Below are 20,627 nucleotides of genomic sequence, written 5' to 3'. Positions count from 1 at the left end.
GAGGAGTGCCAGATGACGTGGACCTCTCCCCTACCTGCTGACGGGCCTGAGACAGGGCATCCCTGCTGGTGCATGGTGATGCAGTCACAGTGTCAGGGACAGAGACTTGCACAGGCACCTCCGTGGCGACCTGTGCTGCCTCCTGCCCCTGCCACTGGACTGCACCACTTGCACAAGTGGTACCACCCCCACCAGGCCCCATGTGCGGCTCTGTAGCGGCCTCCTCCTCCTCTATACACACCAGCAAACCTGGATGGCTCTGCACCATCTTCCGCCGTTGCAAGCCCCTGTGGGGGATCATCCGCCCTTTCTGCTGTAGCCGTAGTGGCAGACGCAGCACCAGTCCCCTCGCTCCCGGATGATGGAATTTCGTGGGAAGGTGACTGGGCCTTGCGTCGCTGGCCGGTGGAGGCATCCCTGCCGCTTTCCTCCACAGCGCCGTCACTGCCCTCTTCTTCACTCGCTGCTGTGTAAAGGGAGACATTGAACACAAGCATCAGGGTACTGAACTATAGTCCCCTAGATACAAAGCAATAGCACATGAGTGGCACTGTCAAACGTCACTTCCATCATGTCCCTTCACAACACATGGGTCAGTGCAGGCAACACGCATGCAGGAACAGACATAGCACATGCAACATACATTGGCATCCATGTCCAAGGCACCGTAGATTCATCCAATGGTGGGCTGATACTCACATGCATCATCATCACCGGAGGGTCATGCATCTGCCCCGTATACCCCACATCGTCACGGACAATGCACACACTACTCAGACACACGGACATGTACATCATGCATGTCCATGACAGCAGCACCCATCTCTCACACCCCAAACATGTCAAAGTATAGACACAGGCAAGCATACATGTGTGCGTTCCGCATGCTGCTTCGCATGATGCATTGTAACACATACGCCATCCATGTGGGTCACGCCTGACGGGACTCACATGCAGCACCATCATGTCCCTGCACACACTCATCCAAACATGACCCATGTCACACATGCAGCCAAGCAGCTCACTACCAGCACACTGCCACATGCCCTTTTTTAAACGTGAATGCATGGCCACTTACCGCTCGACTCCAGACGGGCCTGCATCCTGAGAATCTGGTGGTGAAGTACTGGGCGAATGCGCTCCAGGACCCTCATCTGCTGGGTGGTAAACTGGACCAGGCGCCCCACTGCATCCGCTGCTTCCAAGAGGCGCCGGGCCTTCTTGAGGGTCCTGGACTTGTAGTCCTCCCAGCACTTCTGGGCGTGTTTGATGTCGCGGGGTGCCACCCCTTCCGCGTTGATGGTACCCACTGTGTCCTTCCAGATCCTCTTCCGTCCTTGCTTGTCGGTGCGCAATGGTGTGAAGAGGGCATCATAATGCCCCAGAACTTGCTCCACCAGGATACCAACTTCCTTTTCACTGAAGCTGGTAGCCCTCTGCCTCTCTGCTGGGGGGTTGCCTCTGGTGCCGGAAGGTGTTGTGTTGGACATGGCAACCCCCGAGGAGGGTGTGGGTTGGCAACTGGGTCCTGGGGCTGGGCTGTGGAGTGATGGAACACAAGTCGGGAGTCTTCTGTTCCAGCAGGGGTGGTCACAGCAACTGGACCCCTGCAGATGGCAGATGTGCAGGCACCAAATGGCAGGGCATGGTGGCAGTAGGCAGGCAGGCAGCAGCAGATGGCTCGTGGGAGGCTGCTCGGGGATCTGGGGGGCAGTAATTTAGCCTTCTGGGCAGGAGCGTGGTCCTCCGTGTGTTGTCGCGTGGCCAGCTGATACGGAGTGATTTGGCACGTGAAAAACAGCACGTTTGCGTGAATTCCAAGGAAAGTCCCTTAGCACGTAAGTGCGTAGGTGACGTAATGTGTACACGGGCGTTTCCCCCGGCACGGGTTGAAGGTCCCATGTGGGTTTCCATTGCTCTGTACATGCTTTTTGTGGAAAGCGGTGCCTGTGTTTTCCAGATGTTGGGCTTCACACGCAATTACTTCACAGCGGCTACAGTGCGTACTTCTTCCTTTGGCGTGGGTGTTGGCTACGTGTTCTTCTTCTACACGCAAGGCAGACGGTGAGTCGCACATGCTATTTTTCCTACTGCGGGTGTCCCTGTTAGTCGCATACCCATTTTTTTCAGGCATACTAGCCTGCGTGTTGATCACGTACTCATGTTTTGTGTTCCTGGCTGCCACAGGGTACTGCAGGTGTTTTTTACACGCACATGGCCTACAGGGGTCGTGCATCTCTTTTTCTTCCTTTTTTGGGATGCCTGAACGTTGCGTGACATGTCATTTCTCCTAAGGGGCCACATAATGGCTGTATATATGTGCTTTGTTGTTTGTACACCCTCTATACTGCGCAGGGATGCTTCCACCTGCCTTTGGGTGGTACACGTGTTTAGGCCTGTGTGTGTTTTTTGGCGTGCACGTGTTTCCCCTATTCGATTCCATGAATACGTGTAGTTTGCGTGCATGTGGGTGTTCTGTGTATTTCACAGCAGTACTTCCCCAGTTACGCCCTTATTTTCACGCGTTGTTCCCCTTTCCGTGTGTTCCGCCCCGTGTTCCGCCCCCTTTTTGGTGTGTGCACTAACGTTGTGCGCTTTCGCTGTGCGCATCGCGCACGCCGTTCTGGATGTTGCAATGATGTGTGCGCCCGTGTGCGCCACCTGCGGATTTTGCGCACATCCCGGGGAAAACACACGCAGGGTCTTCCATGAATCGCACACCTGCGCGTGCACCTGCTTTTTCACACCTGCGCCACCTAGCATCACACATTTCGGCACATATTTGTTCCATGAATCGGCCCCATTATCCTTTTGCAAAATTGTCTTGCAAATTTATCAATTGGCACCACATTTATAAGCCTCAATTTTGGGACCCCCCCTCTAATTTTGTTCCCTCTTGACAAAACGGCACCACACTTTGCAAAACCATTCAGTATCAGGTCTAGAATGCAGTTTCAATGAGTGGCACTAAAGTTCTAAGCCATCCAAAAACTGCTTTTCACCAACCCTGTAATACACAAATAATCATACATGCCCCCAAACATCTAACATGTTCGTGGACATCACATTCTTTTCTGTCCAGGACTGTGTGCCCAGTATACTGCTATTGACAGCTGCCAGTATTTCTGTAGCAAATAACAGTACAGCAACAAGAACATTAAAACAAAAACAGTGTTTCCTAGTCAAAACTGTTGCACATGTAAACTTCAAATAAAGCATCCCAACATTGTACAACCTCTAATTTCTGTACTAAAATAGCATTTCCTAGCACATGCTGTGTTTTACATAATAAGAGTTTGCATAGCAATACGCCCAAAGCCAAAGGAGTATTCCAGCTTCTGATACTGCAAGAAAGTCTTTATTGAAGCCCTCACAGTAGTGAGAACCTTTAACTATGGGTACACTAAGGGTCCGATTCATGCCATTGTGCGCAGAAATGGCACAAGGGCTGTGTGCTGAGAAGGACCCTGCGCGAGCCATGGTGCAGATAAAAACTTGCGCGGAACGCGTATTCATGGATTTCAAGTGGCATCAGTAGCTGTCGCGCAAGTAATAGCAAGCTGAGCAAGGAACGCCCCCAACATGCCTAGATGCAAACCAAAAAGCAAGTGAAAGGACTAACATGGCGCAAGCCTCCGCTGCATCCTTTGCCCAGCATCCAGCACCCCCTGCAAAATTTCGTGCTAACACCTCCCAATCCCCTGCCGCACCCCAGAGAAAATGTGTGCGCTCCCACGCAAGCCCAGGCTGTACCTCAGTGAAATGTTGCACCCCCTCATAAGTGTAGGCTGCACATGTTACAAAAACCTGGGTCCCCCCTTACACCCTCTGCACCCAGACTGCTCACATACCCACCTACTGCACAGTACCACTATAGTACACACACCACTCCCAGGCCCCCTCACCTGTGACACCCCCTGTAGGTAGGCCCCATCCAGAAGGGACACCACCACCCAGCACCCATCACCTGTGACACACCCTACAGACAGTCCCCTCCAGAAGGGACACCCGACCCCAGCACCCATCACTTCTGACACCCCCCTGCAGGCAGTCCCCTCCAGAAGGGACACCCCCCCAGCACTCATCACTTGTGACACCCCCTGCAGGCAGCCCCCACCAGAAGGAACGCCCCTTGCACACAGCCCCCTCCACAAGAGACACTGCCCCCCCAGAACTCATCACCTCTGAGCCCCGGCTGCAGGCAGCCCCCTCCAGAAGGGACACCACCTCCCAGCAACCATCACCTCTGACACCCCATGTGGGTAGCCCACTACAGAAGGGACACCACCCCCCAGCACCCATCACCTCTGACAACTCCTGCAGACAGCCCTCTCCAGAAGGAACACCCCCTGCAGGCAGCCCCCTCCACAAGGAACAAATAAGCAATCCTTCTAGGAAATGATTCCGCGCCACAACAATGTAGTGTATTTGAAAATACGTACATCTTTAATCATAGTACAGAAAAAGGTTTTTAGTCTAATTGAGAGCCCATAGGTAGCCCATAGGTGACACATGTTTCGGCATCAAAAGTATTGCCTTTTTCAAAGCAGGGCTTATTGGGTAGGTAATTGTTTGCACATTGGTACTGCTGTATATATAATACAAAAATGGGATAGTACATAAGACCAAATGCATTTATGTCACAATCAGACAGCGAATAGGTTAGACATAGAGGACGGAGGGGGGATGGGGATGGATTTTATAGGGCAAAAAAGAAAGAAAGAGAAAAAGAGCATACATTATTAATTAACCTTAAATTAGAAGAATAGTCATGGTTTTCACATAAAGAAAATACTAACCAGAAACTTTATCCAAATCATGTCAAAGAAAAAACACACAATGAACGTAGTTCTTATGGTGTAGAATCACTCCAAAATACACCTGTGTCTTGTAAAAATTGATAAATACGCTTAACGCATGGTCAATGGAATAAAGATGATGCCACGGGTAAGAATAACAATAGATTGCATACGATGAAACACACTACGAATGTTATCGTGCAAAAACAGGTCTAAAAAAGTTATTGGTGTATGCAAATCAATAGAAAACCATTACCTATATCTGTAGGCCAAGCAATTATAACACAATGCAATTACGGGTAGTATTCAGGTTTAATCCTGCTGTGGAAAATAAATATGGTAAACCTCGTTTTAGTTGAAGAATCACAAATCTGCAGCACACGTGTATGTGCGTGATCATATGTTTCTACAGACTGCTGGAGAATTATAGAGCACCTGATATTGTGCAATAACATATGTATGGGAAAGATGTACCGGCATCATGTGCAGCGGTGAGTACACAAAACGCAGAGCATCAAGAGATACGATTACTGCCATCACGCTTTAAATGTGGACAGATGAAATTAGATTTTAGTCACTCTATTCACGTTCTGGTTCCCCTAAATAGATATAGCACATAGAAAAGAACGCAGTGTGAAACACCCGTACCTGACAATGTACGTCCGGACAGCTCGTCAGCTGCAGACCATCTCGGAGGTACGCCGGGGTTTCAATGATAGTTAAGTAGTGTTGATCCTGGTCGTCCAGGCAACCAGAAAAGACCATTGTCAGTTTCTAGTTTGGCCGCCATGTTAGAGAGTGCTGAATAGATTGTTATGAAGAGTTACCATGGCAACACTTGCAGTCCCACTTTGTTTGCACTGAATATCAAGTGTTTAAATAGTCTCTAAAATAAAGTGATCATTAAATTGTTATGTACAGACAATACTCACGTTTACGTTAGATATGAAAACAGCATAGTGTGTTCGTACAGTGTTCCCGATTTTGGGAATATAGCCACACAATCGCATAAAACGGGGAATGGGAGAGCGCATATGATGCCGAACACCTTGAAGAGATGGTGAAAAGTCAATATTGTATGTATTAGCACGTTTTCAAAAGTAACAGTGTGCTTCACCGGCAATATACATTTTGTGGCAAAGTGTATATAAGCGCTCAACCATAGCGCTGACTAATTGCAAACAGTGAATTCACAAAAATTACCAGGCTGTGTCTTTAGAATACTGGGAACAGACATACAATGTGAAAGCATGAAAATACCGATCGGTACACGCACAAGCAAAATTGTTAATTAATTCTGTAGTTGAAACGGGCCGATCAGTCTAACTTGGATCGAGTGAAGATTATGCGGGCACCTGGGGGTCAGGTCAAAGTAAAAGTTAACATTGCAGTACTGTGGATTACAGACATATTGTAATGGTTCAAACAACAGAGAGGCAAAATCTAATTAATAGACATGGAAATACTTAGGCAAGAAACTCAAAACTTCAAAGAAAACAGTACATTTCACTGTCTGAGTTGAGACCTTGTTTAAGAGTTTGAAAATGGCAAATCAGGCGGGCTTCCGCTTGGCGTAGCATGATTTCAAGATTGCCACCTCTTTTGCCAAGTTTAACATTTTGCAGACCAATTAACCAAATGTCTTTCTTTTAATCTAATTGGTGTGCTTGTTGCCAGTGGCTCGCTAATGGTAAAGTTGTATTTTTGCTGCCAATTCCTGAGAGATGTTCACGGATCCAGATATGAAGTTTGCGGATCGTGCTCCCAATGTAAATTGATTTACAGACGCAAATTATGGTGTATAGCACACATTTTGTTTTGCAATTTATATTTTGCTTGATTTTAGTCTCATTGCCAAATTTGTCCTGAAAGACAGCGGTTTTCAAATGCGCGTACTGACACATGGAGCAGCTGCCACATTTGCGAAATCCATAGTTATCCTTGTTGAGCCATGTGGTTTGTTGTTCGTTGTGGTCTGAAGGAAGAAACAAAGGGCTCCGTTGGTTATTGAGAGTCGGAGCCTTTTTGAAAATAATGTGAGGTTCTTTTGGAATGAATTGCGATATATGGGGATCCAGTTGCAAAATATGGCAGTTTCGTTTCAAAATTCCTCTAATAGCAAAATGATCATGACAGTACGTAGTAATAAAGGGCACTTCTTCTAGCTGTTTAGCATTTTCAGTTTGTTGATGAGTTAATGTTTGTGATTGTGATAGTGTTGAGGCTTTAGCTCGTGCTTGGGTAATGTATTTAGAACGATAAGTTCTTGCTTTAAAATGTGAGGAAAGTAGGTTGCATTCTTGGTCAAATTGAGTTTGCTTGGCACAGTTCCTGCGAGAACGAATGAATTTGCCTACCGGTATATAGTTTTTGACACGTTTTTGGTGACAGCTGGTGGCAAATAAAGTTGAATTTACCTCGGTTGGTTTTCGAAAAGTTTTGGTAAGTAACTGGTTGTTCTCGATGTAAATTGTGAGATCCAGAAAGTATGTTTGCTTTTTACTAGTATGAGATGTAAATTCAATTCCAAATACATTTTGATTCAATAGATTATTGAATTTCTGAAATGCTTTGAATTCTCCTCTCCAGATCAACAGCACATCATCAATATAACAAGCCCATAGGATCACATGCTCGGTATACAAGGCATCTGTACAAATTATTTTGTCCTGTAGCATCCCCATGAACAGATTAGCAAGTGCAGGGGCATATTTAACCCCCATCGCCACACCTTGGCATTGATGATAACACTTGTCGTAAAACATGAAGATGTTGAATTCCATTGTCGCATCTAGCATTTTTTTGAGCATGTGGACCTGATGATAGTGGGAAGCACTGGAATTTCGGAACACATAATCAAGTGTTTGAAAAGCTGATGCATGTTTGATTGACGTGTAGAGAGCACACACGTCCATAGTTGCAAGAATAAAATCAGGTTGCCAAACTATTTGTTGCAGTGTTTGAATTGTGTTGGTGCTATCCTTGAGGTACGCTTTCAACTTTGGTACTTCTGGTCTCAAAAGAGTATCAATATAGTCTGATATATTTTCCGCTGCGCATCCTTTCCCGCTCACAATTGGTCTGCCTTCAGGGATCATATTGTACGGTTTGTGGACCTTGGGTAAAAAATATATTGTAGGCATCCTCGAATGTTTGATAAATAGGAACGTATTCTCATTGTCAGTAATCAATCCTTGTCTGTGCCAATTTGAGATCATCTTGTCCAATTCAGAGATGATGGTTGAAGTAGGGTTGGTCAAAAGAATTTCATAACAATTAGGCATTGACAGGTGTTGATATGCCAACTGTAGATAGTCGGTACGGTTCATAATCACAATGTTCCCGCTTTTATCGGCTTCCTTGATTACAATAGTTGCATCTTGCTTAAGTGTCTGGAGGGCTAGTTTCTCTTCTTTAATAAGGTTCCAGTTGATCTTGGATCGTCTTTGGGGTCTGTCAATTAGATGGTGGATGTCATTGGTGACAGCCTTATAGGAGATATATATTGCATTGACAGGTGGGAGCTGCGGTGTAAACTTGGATTTGGACCGAAATTCAGATTCAGTTAAAGATCTGGGTGCCACATTTAATTGGTTGAGAGTTTGAAAAAGCTCAGTTGTTTGAGAATCTTCCAAAGTTCTTAAAAGGTGAATGTTCTCAATGTCTTCTATGCTCCAATTACTAGCTGGTAATCTTGGTTGCACTACAGACGGTATTGACACCTGGGTTGCAAAGAATTTTTACATTTTTAACTTGCAAGTGTATTTAAATAGGTCTATCTGTAGATCAGTACTGTTGTATCAGTGGGTTGGTGCAAAAGACAGTCCCTTATTGAGTAATGCAATTTCATGTGTTGTAAGCTCTCTGTTGGATAGGTTAAGTACTAAGTTGGTTATTGGCGGTGCCTTGCAGCCTCTCTTGTGTTTGCTCTTGTTTGCCTTTTGAATGTGTCCTGCTGGTCTGGACTTTTTTGGGGTCCCCTGCCCCCTCCTTCCTCTTCGACTGTCAAAGTGGTTCCACTCGGTGAGTTGGTGGGAAGGAAAAAACGGACTTGCTTAGTGGGAATATCTCTAATACCTTTTCTGTATCTCCGGATTCGGTTAATGAAGCCGGACTTAGATTTAGCTGTGGGTTGTTCATCAGAGCTTTTCGTAGCACTAGGACTTTCTTCACCATCTGAAGAAGCCGAGGATGTATTGGGTGTACTTGCTTGAGACAACGGTTTGCTATATTTGTTATATTTTTCTTGGAACGTGTACACCCGGTCTTCCCTGTAAACTCGTTCATCACGCAGGAATTTGCATAGTTTTCTGATTTTAATATCATCTTGATAGTCCTTTAATATTTTGTGCAGTTTCTGATAATTCTTTTCCTTAGTGATTTCTAGGGATTTCATGTCCTTGATCTCTTGTTTTATTATTTCAATTTGTGCTACGGCTTTCTTGTGCTCTCTTGTTGCATGTTCAATAAGAAGTTCAAGCATATTTCTGGAGCTTTTATTAAGATTATCCTCTCACTGCACAGCGAGATCTTGTGCATCAAAATTGGTGAAATCAGGAAATATAAGAATACGGCGACCTCTGGCAATTTGCTGATTACTGAGATAGATTTTAAGTGATGTGATTTCCCAATATTTGTCTACTTCTTTCTTGGAAATCCTCTCCAACTTGATAAATTTGTATTTGAGATCTTCAGGTTTAGTTTTAGAAATAGCAGCTGTGTATTCTGTGCTACTACGTGTAGCAAAGAGATTTTTGGATTCTTCATCTCGATTTTGTAAATATTCTGCCATGCCTGTTCTGACAGGTCTGCAAAGTATGTTGATGCTGACAAGATATCATAAACCAAAAAAGGTGTGGGGAGATAGCAGCAACTTGTTACACTTTGTGCCCAAAAAGTATATTTTGGCACTGGCGGAGTTATAGGAGTCACAGAATCAAAAAGGACAGAGGTCAAAGCCCCACCTCTTTCATATGGATAAATCAGCAATCCTTCTAGGAAATAAATCCGCGCCACACCAACGTAGTGTATTTGAAAATACGTACTTCTTTAATTATAGCACAGAAAAAAGTTTTTAGTCTAATTGAGAGCCCATAGGTAGCCCATAGGTGACACGTGTTTCGGCATAAACAGTATTGCCTTTTTCAAACCAGGGCTTATTGGGTACGTAATTGTTTGCACATTGGTACTGTTGTATATATAATACATAGATGGGATAGTACATAAGACCAAATGCATTTATGTCACAATCAGACAGCGAATAGGTTAGACAGAGAGGACGGAGGGGGAATAGGGATGGATTTTATAGGGCAAAAAAGAAAGAAAGAGAAAAAGAGCATATATATCAATTAGCATTGTTATCAAACTTAAACTAGAAGAATAGCCATGGTTTTCACATAAAGAAAATACTAACCAAAAACGTTATCCAAATCACGTCAAAGAAAAAACACACAATGAACGTAGTGCTTATGGTATAGAATCACTACTAAAATACACTTGTGTCTTGTAAAAATTGATAAATACGCTTAACGCATGGTCAATGGAATAAAGATGTTGCCACGGGTAAGAATAGCAATAGATTGCATATGATGAAACACACTACGAATGTTATAGTGCAAAAACAGGTCTCAAAAAAGTTATTGGTGTATGCAAATCATTAGAAAACCATTACCTGTATCTGTAGGCCAAGCAATTATAACACAATGGAATTATGGGTAGTATTCGGGTTTAATCCCGCTGTGGAAAATAAATATGGTAAACCTCGTTTTAGTTGAACAATCGCAAATCTGCAGCACGCGTGTATGTGTGTGATCATATGTTTCTACAGAATGCTGGAGAATTATAGAGCACCTGATGTTGTGCAATAACATATGTATGGGAAAGGTGTACTGGCATCATGTGCAGCGGCGTGTACACAAAATGCAGAGCATCAAGAGGTACGATTACTGCCATCATCATAAATGTGGACAGATCAAATTAGATTTTAGCAGACCCCTCGAAGAGGGACACCACACGCAGCACCCACCACCTCTGACACCCCCTGCAGGCAGCAGCCTCCAGAAGGCACCCCCCTTGCAGGTAGCCCCCTCCACAAGGGACACCACCCCCGGCTCTCATCACCTGTAACACCACCTGTAGGCAGCCCCATCCAGAAGAGACACTGCCTGCAGACAGCCCCCTCCAGAAGGAACACCACCCCAAGCACCCATCACCTCTGACACCCCCTGCAGGCAGCCACCTCCAGAAGGGACACCTCCTGCAGGCAGCCCCCTCCACAAGGGACACCACCCCCAGCACCCATCACCCTTGACACCCCCTGCAGGCAGCCCCCTGTAGGCAGTCCCCTCCAGAAGGAACACCATCCCATGCACCCATCACATGTGATGCCCCCTGCAGGCACCCGCTCCCAAAGGTACACCACCCCCAGCATCCATCACCTGTGACACCCCCTGCAGCCAGCCCCCACCAGAAGGGACACCCAGTGCAGGCAGCACCCTCCAGAAGGGACACCACCCCCAGCACCTATCACCCCTGACATCCCCTGCAGGCTAGCCTCCTCCAGAAGGAACACCACAGCCCAGCACCCATCACCCCTGACATCCCCTGCAGGAAGCCACCTCCAGAAGGTACACCACCCCTTGCACCCATAACCTGTGACACCCCCTGCAGGAAACCCCCTCCAAAAGGGACAATCCCTGCAGGTAGTACCCTGACAGTGTGGCATATCACCACTGAAATGATCGTCTGTTGCTCACCTGAAACTCTGTGGTGTGACTGCAGCATGATTATCATCAGGAACATGTATCCTGCAACTCAAAATAAATGCATTCACCGGAGCTGCATCCATGAGTGGAGCATCTGCTCACACACACTTCCTGGCCTTAATCATCCCCCAACATACACATGTGACAAGTGAATGTTAAAAGTGGGTCCTGCTGCCCATGGCGTGTCATCAAAGCACAGTGACCAAATGTGTGCCCACGACAGAAGTAAACATACCAACAATGTGAGCTACATCCACAAACAATGGGCAGGTGTGTCACAGCCTGAGCATGATTGAGCTTGTTGGAAATAAAATGTCAGTGAACTATCACATGACTGGTCCAGGCATAGGTGAAGGATAAGGCAGTCAGAGAGTGCATGACTCACAGAAACTGGTGAATTGTGCAACCACTGTGGAATATCCAAAAGGTGCCTCTACTGTATCTTAGTGATAGAGGTTGAGCTACACCTGAGAGAAGGAATTCTGTGATACCACATGCTGATGAAGAAGTATGCACGACATGTGTCTTACACATCATTAACAAAGTCATATGCCATGGTGGAGACCATGGAACACTCCCACAGTCAGCCCACCTCCCTTCACCCCAACCAAAGTAAAGCCAAACAGAGAGTGATGCAGCCCATGTGAAAGGAAACACCATTTGACAATGCACACCCATCTGTCTAGTTGACACACTACCACCTGTCAGATGCCGTTGGATCCTGCCCTCGCCAACCATTCCAGCAACAACAATACACAAGCATGCACGCAACCAGGCACATGACTACCAATGGAGAAAAGCACGGCCTCAAAATAGAACTAGCAAACAGGCCCACACCCAAATGAACCACAAGATGCGATGAATTGAACAAAAACATATATATTATCAAGAAGTATTAACATCATACATTTTCAATACAAAAATCAAGCTGTCCATGCACATTTTAAAAAAAAGAACGATCATGCCTAAATTACTATATACAATAAAAAAAGTAATGTCTGAAAACTCTGGTGGAAAAAAAGGAAACCTACACCTAAATAACTACATACATCAAAAAAGGCAGTCAAGTTCAAATATTCTGCTCCAAATAAAAATTAAATAAAGGAAACCTGCACATAAATAACTATATTAATTAAAAATGGAGAGTAATGTTCAAATAGTCCACTCCAAATCAAAAACATAAAATGAAACCTACACATAAATAACTATAACGCAGGCAGCGGGCTGGTCCATCTATTCCTCTCCAATGTTACTCAAACTCTCCACCAGTGCATCATCCAGCGCTGCGTCCTCTTCCCCCAGACGGGCATCCGTTGTTTCCGGCATGCAGGGCCTCCAGCATATGTCTCTCCAACCCCTCTGCCTCCCTGCAAGTTGCGATGTTAGGCCCTGAGAAAACGAGCCTCCTCCTTAGAGCCTGCGGCTGCCATAGCGCCTGGTGCCTGCTTCGTGTGTCCACCCACCAGGCTGATGACGTTACCCAGGGGTGTACGGCCCATGCCCTGCTTGTAGGTGCTGCTAGGCAGATTCATATGCAGTACCCTTTGGGAACACCACACACAATTAAGACTACAAGTGCAAGTACAAATTCACCTTCGGTACAAGCCTGTACTACACAGTAAAGTGGTAGCAATGGCTGAGCAGCCAGACTTATCTCAAGAGTAAAGTGAGCAATATCAGACGTTACACAAAGGACAGTAATTACTATGATTCAAACAAACACTGACTCAAGGTTTCTGAGTAAAAGAATATACATTTATTTACACCATCATTTGTAAAACAGTTCACTAATTTAAAGTAGCAGAAAATCACACTCTTAATATACTACACAACCCCCAATCAATTCTGGACAAATTAAGCTCAAAATGAAGTGTGAGTAAAATGGCACTCCAACATTTTAAAAAGGGAGGGAAAGACAAGGTTATACAAAATCAAACAGCGCCAACAAGTAAGTAGGCAGGGCAATCTAGAAAACGCTTACTACAACTAGGATTCAAATCAATAGGCCTGGGCCAATGTTAATGGTTCAGAGTCTTTGCAGAGGATCAAATAGTTCAGAGTAGTTTGCAGTTAAGTCTTTGCCAAGAGTTCAAAACAAAGTAGGTTGAAGGAAAAGTCACTTAAAAGAGTAGAGAAGGACAAGCCCTCGGATTGGCGAAAGATTTAAAACACTTTCCCCGTGGTCAGACGGAACGAACAACCGGGTTTGAACATTACCTTAGAAGAAGAAGAATGCTGTAGCTGAGGCAGAAGTTCCTGGCAGATCCTGCATGCTCACGGTTCCTGAAGCGACTGTTGGACTGACACAAAGGAGGAAGACTGGAGGGTCCTGCACTGCCCAAGGAAGAAACCAGCAGCTGAGTAAAGCAACTAATAAAAATTGCACTACTTATAACCCAAACGGGGTCCGGTCCTCCTGGCTACTTGGTTCACTGCAGCGGTGCACAGAAAATTCATACAGGGGAGGGAGGCCTTGCTTGGTGTTTGGCGAACTGGTTGGTCCCACCAGCTCAAGGGAAGAAGATTCCTTGCAAATCCTCTCTGTCGTCGAAGTTTAGGAGATTCGGACCGCAGCACGGCTTCACCGGGAGGTGCAGTAGTTGCAGCAGTCCTCGTCCTTCAGCTTCTCTTCGGTTCTTCGATCCAGTGGCGACTCTGCCTTCTAAGTCCCAGAGACCTGCTTTTTATTCAGTTTTCCCCCATTCACACAGCCTGGCTGTCAATCACACAGCGGGGTGGTTGTCCTGGCAGGACAGTCACCTAGCCAATCAAACAAGAGTGCGTCTTGGGTCTCCAAGGAGACCCTATGCAGGGGCCCTAAAGCCCTTCCTTCACATCCTGTCTACCTAGACTCACAGGCGCCTAAGGACGGCGAACAACCGAACCAAACCTGGTTTGGCATGCAGAATAAAACACGGGAAAGACCTTTACAAAAAGAAATGGTGAATAAACCCAGCCAGAACCAAATAAAAGTAAATGGGGTCCAGCGGATTTAAGTTTGAGGCTACTAACATAGCCTAAAACAGTAGCAAGGCTATTTTCATAGACCACAGGAGGAAAAATATGATAGATACCACTGCCACCAGCCAAATCTTAAAGAAAGGGGAACGAAATAATGTTCCATGAGAGACAGACAAAAAGGGATAACTATTAACCCTTTCCAGTACTCTATGTAAGATAGTTTGTACTGGGTCTGTGAATTTAAAAAGAATAATAAAGTCAATGGCAACTTTACATGTTCTGGGAGACAGTAGTCAGTTCCAGAAAATGGAGTGTAAATTGGCAAGTCTGTAAAAAACAACCCTGTTTCACTGCACTAAAGGTGCTGTGTGACACACAGTAAAACGATGATGCCTATGGAGTAGGTGAGGCTCCACAGTCTATGAATACAAAAATGTAAAACATACAGCAAAACACTTGTAAGAGTGGAAAAAAGGCTCACACTCTTACCAGGTGAAAAAATAAATCCTAGAAATCCAGCAAAACTGCTGAGGGACTCATTAGGTAATGGAAATTAGACATGCTGGAGAATTCTCCCTAACAGGTGCCTGCTGTCCCTCCATTGCCGGTGTTCCTGAGGGTACCTGTTGTTAGGCAGAAACCTGTGCAGTCCCCTTAGGGACCACTGCAAAAGATTTAAGACTACAGGTGTTAGCAGTAAACCCACTTGGTAGCAGTCTGTACCACCCAGATTTACCTGGTAGCTGTGGCTGAGCAGTCAGACTTCCCTCAAGAAGAGTTAGGCAGTATGCAAAGTATACTCAATAGGCACCCAGATACAATAATACAAGCAAACACTGACCAGAGCTTTGGTATCAAAGTATATAATTATTTATTTATAAACACACAGTTGAAACACTCCAGCACTCTTATTGTAAAATATTCTAAACACAGTTACTATTATGATATACACCCCTTTTTCCCTTATTAGAAAATCACAGTAAGACACCACTTATTTTCATACAGAGGTGAGCGCTTAACTAGATTGCACTCTACTAAGGTTGTGAAAAAGGGAGGAAAAAAGACAGAATATGCAGGGTTACACCACTCTACGATTCAGGAACACTATTAGCAAGGCAGAGGGCAAAAAGTCACTGGTGAGCCAAAGTCCAAAGGCTGGGCCCACTCTTAGAGAGAGCCGAGCACAAATGCGCCCAAGATCACACAGTTACACTAGGCTTAGAAAGTCTTGCAGAGGGTTCAGAAAAGAGTTTAGAGAGGCTTAGAAAAGTTTAGCCAAGGTGTCCCAGGCTAACCCAGGTTCGAAAGCTGGGGGCTAAATCTACCCCGTACAGTCGGTTGCAAGGGAAGCCAGGCGGGACACGGTACCTTAAGTGGGAAGGATCCTCCAGCGGTGGCAGTTGTTACTGGTAGTGGTTGCAAGTTGCGTCGTCGTCCAGGGGAATAGAAGATCTCGGCGTGGAGGAAAGATGCAGGTCGTTGCACTACCAGGGCAGAAACCAGCCACAGAGTTTTCCGGTAAAATGTGGTACCTTTATCTCGCGGTCGTGGTAAAACGTGGTATCCCGGTTGCCGGGGTGCTTAGCACGGGCAAGGCGGCCACGAGATACGTCAGGAAAGTGAAAAGACGGTGAAACTGGTTATCCCCAGTGGTCAAAGGAAGAAGACTCTCTGGCGGGAGATCTCCTCTGTCGTTGGGAAAAGTGGTGAGACGGTCCAGCAGGGCTCCACCGGTCGTGGTGTCGTGGCAGGTCGGCTCAGCTTCTCCCTCGTCGGATTCTTAGGTCCTGTGGCGACTTCTGAAGTTCCAGTCCCCAAAGCCCTGCTTTTATGGAGCAAACCCCCATTCACTCAGCCTAGCTGTCACTCAAACATGCTAAGTGGTGAGCCGGCCGGCTCACCACTTGGGCCAATCAGGACGGAGTGCGACTTGAGTTGCCTAGACAACTCAGTCCAGGGTACCTAAATTCCCCTCCACCCCGCCTAAGTACCCCAGACATAGTGGCACCACTTTGGAGGGCTTCTGTGGAGAAGCCCGCCAAAAAGTGGAACAAAGGGCCCGACTTGGGTTGGAGTCACAGAAGAGAACACAAACGCCATTTTAGAATCAAGTTTTGGCAAAAAATACCAACCGGAGAATTAATATTAATTGAATAAACCGGCGGTACGTTCGAGGCTACCTTAAATAATTAAATAAAGATAGTAGCCTAAAACAATGGGAAATCCCATAGGAAAATATTGCGGTTGAATATAAAAAGTAGTATCCACTGCCACCAGCCAAAACTCGATCAGGGGGGACGGAGACGTGCCCCCTCGACTAACAGACCCTGGGGCAATAGAATTGCCCCAGCCAGTACGTCCACAATATGATGGTTTGTACTGGTTCTGTTCAGAATTTAAGACTAGTAAAGTCAATGGTGACTTTACATGCGCTGGGAGACAGTAGTCAGTCCCAGGGTATGGAGTCTATACTGGGGGTCACTATGACACCCCTGTGTTACTGCACGGAGGGTGCTGTGTAACACACATCACAAAAACATATGAAACCCTATGGAGTAAAAGACCCCATAGCCCATTAAACACATCTAGATTCAAAGAAACACACTCAAATCATGTCCAAGAGTGAGGGTAAAAGAGTCTCACTCTTGGCAGGAGAAAAAAATAAAACCCAAAAATCCAGCAAACCTGCTGGGGGACTCACTAGGTTAGGAAATTCAGCCTAAACAGAGAATTCTCCCTAACACCTGGATTGTCACGGTGTCCACCTCAGCCGATTGACTCTCGACTCCCAACTGAGGGAGGGATGTTGGCTCCACTAGACCGGGCAAGCTGGGTGGGACTGGTGCAGAGGGTGCCTTGGTGGTATCTGGGCCGGAAGGTGCCCGGGAAGACGACTGGTACACAGAGGAGAAAGACGAGGAGGGTGTTGCATTACTGAACAGCCCACAAACTGGATCAGGAATGTTGGGAGCCACGTGAGGAGACGCCATAACTCATTGTGATAAAGTGCAAGCAATCTACGGCAAGCCTGCACATCATCACGTATGGTGCTGGTATGCCTCACCAAACCGACCTGCAGAGGTACCACAATGTCCTGAATGGCAACACCTGAGGCTGGGTCCGGGTTGAGGCATGCAGCAAGGTGCATACAGCTGCATTTGCTGGCCTAGGGACAGGAATTTGCACAGGCACTGCAAGGGTGGCCTGCACAGCCTTATGCCCCAGGGGCGGGCCTACAGTAGTCACACCCACCTCATCACCCCCGCCTGACCCCATGGGCTGTGTTTCAACGGACACCTCCTCCCCTCCATCTCTGCCAACCTGGATGACTCTGAAGCGTCTTCCGGACTGGAAGGCCCCTGTGTTGCCTCACCTGTCCCCCCCCCAGCTGCTGAGGAGTCGGCTACCACCTTCGCCCTCTTGGACTTACCCCCACCAGCATTGCCCGATGGTCCCGGCAGGGCCCCAGCCACCTCGCTCCCCGATGATGTGCTGTAATGGGGGCGTGACTGGGCCTTGCGCATCTGCCTGGTGGAGGCATCCCTGCTGCCATGCTCCACAGCACTGCTTCCGCCCTCTTCTTTCCGACGCAACTGTGGAAAAGGAGACACAGAACACAAACATCAGTGTACAGCACCAATGTGTGCATGCCAAAGCAAACATTCACATTAAGTTCTCTTGTCAAGGGAACAACCATCATCCTCTACCGCCACACATATCCACATGCACTACACATACCTGCTTGTCCATCACAACAGATTTTCACATCAGGGTACATGCCACTTTCACAAAACATCACTTGCGTATGCTACACACACATGCATCATGTGCTCATACACATGTCATACACACACATCAACTGAGAGTTCTCAAGCAGTGTGATGAGCAATCACATCAGAGTCCCGTCAACTGTAATCCTGCAACATACTACGTCACAAATGTAAATGCACGTATTGCATCCAGCCATGAGTGATGGCCAGTCACACATTCACATCTTTGACACATACACATGAACACCATGCATGCACGTGACGTGGCCAACTTGACCTAAACTGTCACACTTGTCACACTGGCACGTCTCAGACACAAGTAACAAAACACGTGCACAGTCTGAAAGGCAGCAGTACAACACACAATGCAAATGAAATCTCATTAAAATTACATATGGTTCACAGCACACATGTAGAGCACTGTCTGGGTCATGCATGCAGACATCCGTATCAGAGGCATACTTGCTGTAAGCCTAAGGTGCTCACTCCCAACATGCAGGAACATGCACATGCACGGTGGAGCCTAGCATCCCATGTATACTCATCTGACGACTCCAGGCGTTGGCGCAACTCGCTGACCTGGGTGTGGAATGGCTGGTAAAACGTCTCCAGGACCCGCATTTTGGTGATGTTCAGCCGGCACCTGCGCCCCTCTCGGGTGTCACTGGCTTGGAGGAAGTGCAGGGCTAGACTGGGAACCAAAAGTGGCCCTGGAATTTCTTTTCAAAGTGGCCTCATATTTCTCCAAAGGAGCGGGCACAGAACGTGAGCCCAACCCTTCTGTGAGGGGATTGGGTGTATCCCCCCAAGAAAATGTTGAATACAATTATTCAAAAAGTGTGCATTTAAAGCATATAATGATACTGTCTCTTGAACTCAGCAGCGTGTCTAGGTGCTACCACCCAATAGCAGAACTGTTTAACAAGACGCTGTTCCTGCACCCATGACTCCTGCTCTTCTCTGCAGTCTTGATGCCCTGCATTCTGCCAATGTGAAGGAGAAACAGTATATTTCTAACACAAGCCTATACAGGTCCCCTCTGGCCTCCAACTTAGAAATTATAATGTTGTACAAAACATTTGCGGGGAGGGTACTGTAGATGGTTACGAAGAGGCGGACATGTTTGTACATTTCTTCTTTTGCATGCAGCTAATGCTTCCGTGTTGCAACTATCACAACCAGTTTTGTATGTGTTACTGAAAAGAAATGGAAGAATCTTATTTTTAGTAAGCTCACCAACTTGTAATGGTGACATGTATTTTGGTCTGGTGTCCTTAAACGCTTGCATCATACTGCGCTGTACGCCATGTATTCTGTAATGAAAGTGCTATCATGTCTAGCAAGGGAACACAAGCTGATGTGCATGAATACTATTTTATACCGTGCTAGATGCTGGTGTCTATAACAGTGCTTCCAGTGTTATCAGGTATGGGAACAGAAGCACAGGGTCACACAGTGTGATGAGGAGGGGAAGCTGGGAGTGGCTCACTTGTCACCTGGTTCTAAACTCAGCAATTTAGAACATATCTTTTTTTGACTCAGGAGAGGAGTTGAGAAAATACCCCACTCCTCCATGGAAAGTCTCAGTAGTGAGTTCTGCACATTTTGTCAAGTTTAAAAGACCCTGGAGACTATTGGATTGTTACTGGAGGAGAGCAAATGTCAGACATTCACAGAATTTTGAAGGATTGCAAACACCAAGCCTGACTTTTACATGTTTATATATGAGATAACACATTTGTATATGCCCACAATCACAACTATGCATCCACACAATTACACTCATCTAATCATCCATCCATCCCAAAAGCATGCTGATACAACTATTTGCAGACATATGTCACTCTAAACAGCTAAACACCATGGCCCTCATTACGACCCTGGCGGAAAGTGACTGACCGGACCGCCACAGCGCAAATAGCGTTTCCGCCATTGTACGAAGGAGCAAAGTGCGGCCCATTCCGACCCATCGGGCACGAGCACCACGGCATGGCGGAAGTGCAAAGTCCGCGATGGCGGAAAAGACCCCAAAACGGCCCACACCGCCGCCGTACGGCGCCCTAGGTGCAATACCGCCACCCATCACAGCGGACACCGCAGTGTGCGCCTACCGGAAAGTACGGTGACCGGAAATATACGGAAACGGAAGTTAAAACATGGGCCCGGAATGGGAAACATCCCGCGTACACCTATAAAACCACTAAAACCACACAACCACTAAAAACACTACCCTGAGACACACCCCAACCCGTCATCCACCCTAGCGAAACCAAGAAAAATGGGAAAAGTAGCGAAGAAAGCGTGCGACCGCAAGCGGCAGGTCCACTTCTCCC

This window comes from Ambystoma mexicanum, chromosome 2q (assembly GCF_040938575.1).
Source record: "Ambystoma mexicanum isolate Mex_15411 chromosome 2q, UKY_AmexF1_1, whole genome shotgun sequence".
NCBI lineage: Eukaryota > Metazoa > Chordata > Amphibia > Caudata > Ambystomatidae > Ambystoma > Ambystoma mexicanum.
This window is presented reverse-complemented; position numbering follows the sequence as displayed.